Source organism: Gossypium hirsutum, mitochondrion, assembly GCF_007990345.1.
Source record: "Gossypium hirsutum mitochondrion, complete genome".
NCBI lineage: Eukaryota > Viridiplantae > Streptophyta > Magnoliopsida > Malvales > Malvaceae > Gossypium > Gossypium hirsutum.
Genome location: NC_027406.1, coordinates 373901 through 380000, shown reverse-complemented (window position 1 = coordinate 380000; position 6100 = coordinate 373901). Strand labels below are relative to the sequence as shown.

Here is a 6100-nt window from a genome sequence, read left to right as displayed (position 1 = left end):
GAACCTCTGATCCGATAGCAGCTAGAATATGCATCTACGACTAGCTACAGGAACTATATGAAAACTTCTACAACAGGGAAGAATGCATTCTGACATCGAGTCCTCAATCAATGTAGATGATTCAACAAGGTAGACCGAAGCAACTCGTCGATCAGCTATCACCACATCGTTGCCGAGAATGGCATAGCGATCAAACTAGTGACTGTCTACGGCTTATGCCTTCACTCGGGGGAGAGCACCCATCCAAAAAAAAAGCAGAAAAGTGAAGAAGTGACGTCCAAACCCTCGGATGGACCTAAACTAGACTCAGTCCGAGCTCCTGCAAGAGGGTCCAAAGTAGAGTGGCATGGAATCGGCCGGAAAAGACAGATCTGAGAATTGCGTATATTGAGTGAGATGCCGCTTCAAAGATGCTGCTTACCTAGGATGGTGTGCTTTTCGCTCCTTTGGCTTTCTTTCTCCCGGAGACCATGCCATTCCTCGACACCGACCTTCAAAGTCAGATGAGGAGCTGGCTTCCCTCAAAGTAGCTCTGGCTGACTTGCCCGTTCCGCTTCTCTCCCGCTTTTGGGCGGTTCTTCCTCCAGCAGCCTATTCTTTCACAGCTTCTATGCCAAGGGCTTCTTTATTATATAATTATCTTATGCATGCAAGATGTATTGGGGTCACATAAAATTGATTATTATTATGTTTTTATTATGAAAATAAAAAGCGCTCTTAGTTCAGTTCGGTAGAACGCGGGTCTCCAAAACCCGATGTCGTAGGTTCAAATCCTACAGAGCGTGATTCCATTCTTGTTAGATCGAGAATGACAATGAAATAATTGAACAGCAGTCTAAAGTCTGAATTTGACCTCCAGTTTGTTTTTTAGGGTTAATACAAAGAAATAGGAGGTCAATAAACAAAAGAGATGTTAATTAATCAAAGGTCCAAAAGCGGAGGCAGTTCCAGTCCTTGTCGCAGCGCAGTAGTGAGTAGGTGATCCAACACCAGAGATAAAAGACGCAGCAGATTCATATACTGACCTTAGTTATATAGATCGTTTACCTAGGTACAGAATGAGACCCGCTAGTGAGGTCCATATCGGTAATAGAAAGACCTGCCACCAAAAGCATTCCGATGGAGCAGAAGTAGACCCTTCCCCCGCCATAATAGCACCACCTAGCTTCGCTGCATCGGGATAGTAGTAGCACATATCTTTTTCTAGTGATCGAAATAGGGATAATTAAACCAATGATAGAGTTGACCTAGCCTAGCGACATCCATCCCTTGTCTCCGACCGGGAGATAGAGACTACTTCATGCGCAACTTCAACATCTCCTGCCAAGGGGTAGGCCTTTTTTTTTCAAGACCCCCTTTCGGAAAACGCATTGGCTTTCACTCAAGTTCGAGATCCATTAAATAAAGCAAAAAATGCACGTTACAGACGAAAGGTAGATGTTCATTGGCGAATAAAGAGAATGCAAGCTATGCAAAAACGGATTTCACTCATTTTCTTAGCCGGAATGTGCCCTCAATCTCTTTCTGACACAGGGCTGAGCGCTCTAGAAGCGAAATAATTACCCTCGCGGGGTTGATGAACCTGCCTTTTTGGTTGGCGTGGGGTGAAAGACCTCGCAGCGGAAACGAAAGAAGGACCTGTACTGCTTAGAGGGAGTTCACTTGCTTTCTTAATGCGTTCGTGTCCCTCATCCTAGCAGCTGAATTGCCGACTAGACCTAGCAGCGGAAAGGCCGCTATTCCTGCTGACTAGCTTATCGCGAACTATGCTACGCTCCGTTCGCTTGCTTGCTACTCACTGTAATTCACATTCACTGGCTTAAGAGCTAATGAATGCGGAGTTACAGTTGGTCCTTACTATAACAAGTAAGTAAACCACCTTTGAATGCTCGTGCATTCAAAGAAGAGAAGAGAAATCAGTAAATCAGGACAGGAACAGTATCCGGCAGTCAGGTACAAGCAAGTAAGAGAAGAAGGAATGGCGGGGCGAAAGAGCTACCTGGAAGCTAGTTACGGTTGTGCAAAGAATATGAAGGAAAGTGGTACCCTATTAGTTCAGTCAGTCAGTTACAAGTGAGAAGAAGGATATCAGGTTCCAAAGACTCATCACAAATATCGTAGGTGATATCCGAAAGCGCTGATGTTAGGATTAAGGAAGTAGACTAGAATCTCGGAACCAAGCTCAACGCGGCATGTTCCGGTACTGCCAATACAATCTTGTCCAGAAATTATGAATTAGGACTGTAAGTAAGTGATCAGTAAGGAGAAGCTATCCTAAAGAAAGAAAAAGAAAAAAAGCTTTCTGTTGCTTGTAGTTTTTTTTTCCTTTTTATTGGGTTGGTGTTCAGTGTACCGTGGGTACAAGATCGAAAAGAATGCATTGGATGGATGCCCGGGCATTGAGAAGGAAGGACGCTTTCAGAGGCGAAAGGCCATGGACTGAGACCGTCCTACTAGGAAAAAGATTCTATATCCCATACGTGTTAACAAGCGTACTACTGGCTTTGAACCGGATTGCTACTCCTTCGCTTGGAAGACCTAATGAATTCCTACTGGCTGAATGGCATTCCTACTATCACTAACGGACTAAAAGCATAACTTCTTAGCTGGCTTACTACTTTATGGCGTACTTCCGGGACTATCGCACATGACAGGAGCTGGTTTGCTAGCTTATTATTGGACTTATTTCCGGGTAAACAAGTCCGGGCTTGCAATAGAGCTGGCTATACTTGTTATGAAATGGGAAGGAGGGAACTAGGCCTACTTACTAAACTCTACCTCCACTACGGTATAGCTTCAACTGGATTCCCCACTATACACTACAAGAAGGGTATTGGCCTTTCCCGAAACAAAGGCACTTGCTGGCATGAAAACTTCCGCTCGTACATACTTTTATTCTCGTTTCAACTTCAACCGCTATCTATAACATCTAAAAAAGCTGCTAAAGCCCTACTCGCATAAGCAATCTTCCTAGCTTTACGGGTCAAAAAAAAAAACCATTAATTAAGGGCTATGGAAAGAGACGCTTCCTTGCTTCAGGGACTCTCGAAAACGAATTGGGACTGAGACTTTTTTCGAACATCAATAGCGCTCGTGGGCTGGCTTGGTTGGTCTTCTCTCGTTCGGGACCATACTATCGCTGGGACAGACGTTGAAGGATACACAAGGACGGGCTTTGAAGCGAGAGGCTTGATTGATTAGAAATGTTAAGCAATGAATAGGATAAAACTCTATTTTGATCGAGCCCACTTCTTTCAATTCCCTACTTTTGCTTACTTGAGATGAGAGCTTGAATCAACAATAACTAGAACTGGGAAAGGATGAATCTAAGAAGATTTCATCGAACCTTACAAATGGAATAAGCTACTAGAACTTTGTCTGTCAAAGGAAAATAAAATAGAATCATACCTTAGTTCAGAATATCCCTACTCGTATGTAGGAGGAGCTACTGCCTTCCTTCCAATCGGTTCTAAGAGCAAAGGAAACGATAAAGGTGAACTTTCATTGGTGCTTCCCCTACACGTATACTGGAGCGAGAGCGGGCGCTAGATTTCGAACAGGATTGACTGACTCACTCGCTGGGACTGAAACTGGTCTAGAATAGTTTGGAGGGGGGGGGGAGGTTACTTTTCTTTTCAGGCTAAAGCTTTAAGGGGCTTTTTATAGGGATTCAAGCTTGCGAAATGCCTTATCATTCTTACTCTTGAGTAAAACTGGCTTTGGACACAGGTGCGAAGCAAGTCTATGCAGAAAGGATAGGAAAAAGCTCTATACGATACACGAGTAGTTGGTGGAATACGAGTAAGGACTTTGTTTGCCCAAGTCCCTTGCTTGAAGGACTATCGCACTTTTAGTGGTACTGAGACTGTCCCTACCACTACCTTTTATCAAGCGGGTTTACAAGAGTTCTGGCTTTCCCAACTGGACAACTTCTGGGGAATCTAATTTCTTTCGCACCCCCTATTATATGCGGTCCTAACTTTGCTACTCTTACTTCCACTAGAAAGAGAACTTCTGCTCGTAACATACCTTCCCTTATGATATGATCTTACTTCTTGAAGCGAGCTACTTTAACTGCCAAAGGGGCGGAGCAACTCGAGTTAGACGAGAGGCGGGGATGTTTATTTCAAGCTGGATGAAAGTGGACCACTGATAGAAAGGTCTTATAAAACGTCTGAACCGCCTTATTAAATTAATTATTAATTAGTAGGGTTTTAGTATCCGCCCTTACTCTATCTTTGAAGTGGCTATCGAACCTTTCCGTAGGGAACAGGGGCTTTCTGCCTGGCCGCTGATGCTTGTAAATACTTTCTTCCGACTTTGGGAAGAGGCTATCGGCACTGGCGTTACACGCGTACAAAGAACTCGTTGAAACCTCGCTACTGGATTGAGGAAGAGGCAAGAAACTTGAGCTATACCTCCTTTCTTGTCCTTCCTTCCCTGTGGTTGACTGGTTTTTCTTCCTTTTTCCATACTTCAGGAGGAAGAGATCGCCGGGTTCAACTTCCACTGGTGATGGCGATTCCTTCTTGAAAACAGTATATTCAGTTGAATCTTCATATTATAATAATAACATCGAATCAATTCCTATTCGAAAAGAAGATTTCATCATACCTGGCTTTCCTAACCTTACAACTGGCACTGAGACTAAACTTTATCAAGCTGGAAATAGGGAACTCCTTTTTGGAACTGCCTTTGATCTTAGGCTCGCAGCTAGTAGGTGCGTACCCTTGAACCTAGCATTCTTTTGGGGCACAGGCATTGAAAGACGGCTTTCGGAATAGGCTTTTTGGTACTAGCTTGAGGAAGAGAAGGTATTTACTATAAAAGTAATTTAGTTAAGTAATGGCTTGTGCTAAAGGAACTGAGGGATGCCACGATCTTTAGTATTTCTGCTATCCCAAAGAGCGGGGAAGCCTAGAAGGAAGGGATTGAGCTTGAAGGCTTTCACGGATTGATGCCGAGACTAGATTCGAAACTAGACTTGGGCTTGGGTAAGGCCAGGTATTCAGTGTCTGGTTCGATAGGACCAGGAAGAAGAAGGTTTGGCAAGTGAAGGGGAATTCCGCTATAAGAGAAAGAGTGCCTCGAGAATAGGCTTTGAGCGAGAATCCGATTCAACTCGTTCTTTTTGGGTTTGGTACTTCGGCCACAGGATCTCATCTCGTCTTTTTTTAAGAAATATAGGCCTTGTAAGTAGTAAACTCCTTAAGCCGAAGAGTCGTTAAGCCGAGAAAGCTAACAAATTTCTTGCCTTTTCATCTCAGATCAGGAAGGTAGTTTGATTAAAACCTTCAAGGAGGAATCGATTGAATCATCCCTGTACTTCTACTCGATAGAGTGATCGAATCGGACGCTGTGCCATTGATTTCATTTCGCTAATCGACCGCTATTAGATAGATAGATTCGCCTCGAGGGTTGTGCGATAACGCTTGTTCTCTCTTTCTTTTCCCACTCCGCGCTAACTCGAAATTTCATAGAATAGACAGATCGGATCGTAACCAGGCGAAAGAAAGTTCTACTTCTTCACCCGTTGAAGAAGCCGTGATTGCTTGAGGTGAATCAGTTGAGTTTGGTCCTAACGTATATAAGAGAGAGGCTGCTTTTAGGTATGAAAAAGGTAGATGATCTTAACTATCAATTTCATAAGAGAAGCAAGAGAGGTAGATGAAAGGTATGCCAGTTTCATTCTTGCTTTTGCTTATCGGGGGTTTTGGCAGAATTGGGTTCGACTCCCATAGCCCTTTTGTGGTGAAGCCCCAATGGGGCAATCAAAATGGAAAATTTTTTGAGGATTACGTTTATATTTCAAGGACTTCGAGTGTCTAATTATTGGGTCAGAATTTCGATAGTTTTGTTCTTGCTGGCTGTGTGCTACTGTCTCATTCAACTCAACTTTGATTTGAATATCCTGTTAGTGAGGGTGAAAGCATTCCTATTGGGAAAATCTTTCCACTTCCTCTTTAGTCGGCTCGGGTGGTGGACCGGAGGTCTCTTTTTGGCCACGCTTTTTTTTCTTTTTGATAGCGAGACCGGAAGCTGGGGTACCACAATGGCTCCGTCAGGCGCTTCGGGCGCGTCAAGCTCGTCCGCGCGGGAC

The 6100-nt window shown here is 43.9% G+C and overlaps 1 non-coding gene across 1 annotated transcript; it reads left to right on the top strand.

The window, feature by feature from the left end:
* The first annotated feature begins 711 nt into the window (after positions 1-711).
* Positions 712-785, top strand: trnW-CCA. Its single transcript has one exon. It is a non-coding gene; the product is annotated as a tRNA-Trp (tRNA).
* The last annotated feature ends 5315 nt before the right edge of the window (positions 786-6100 follow it).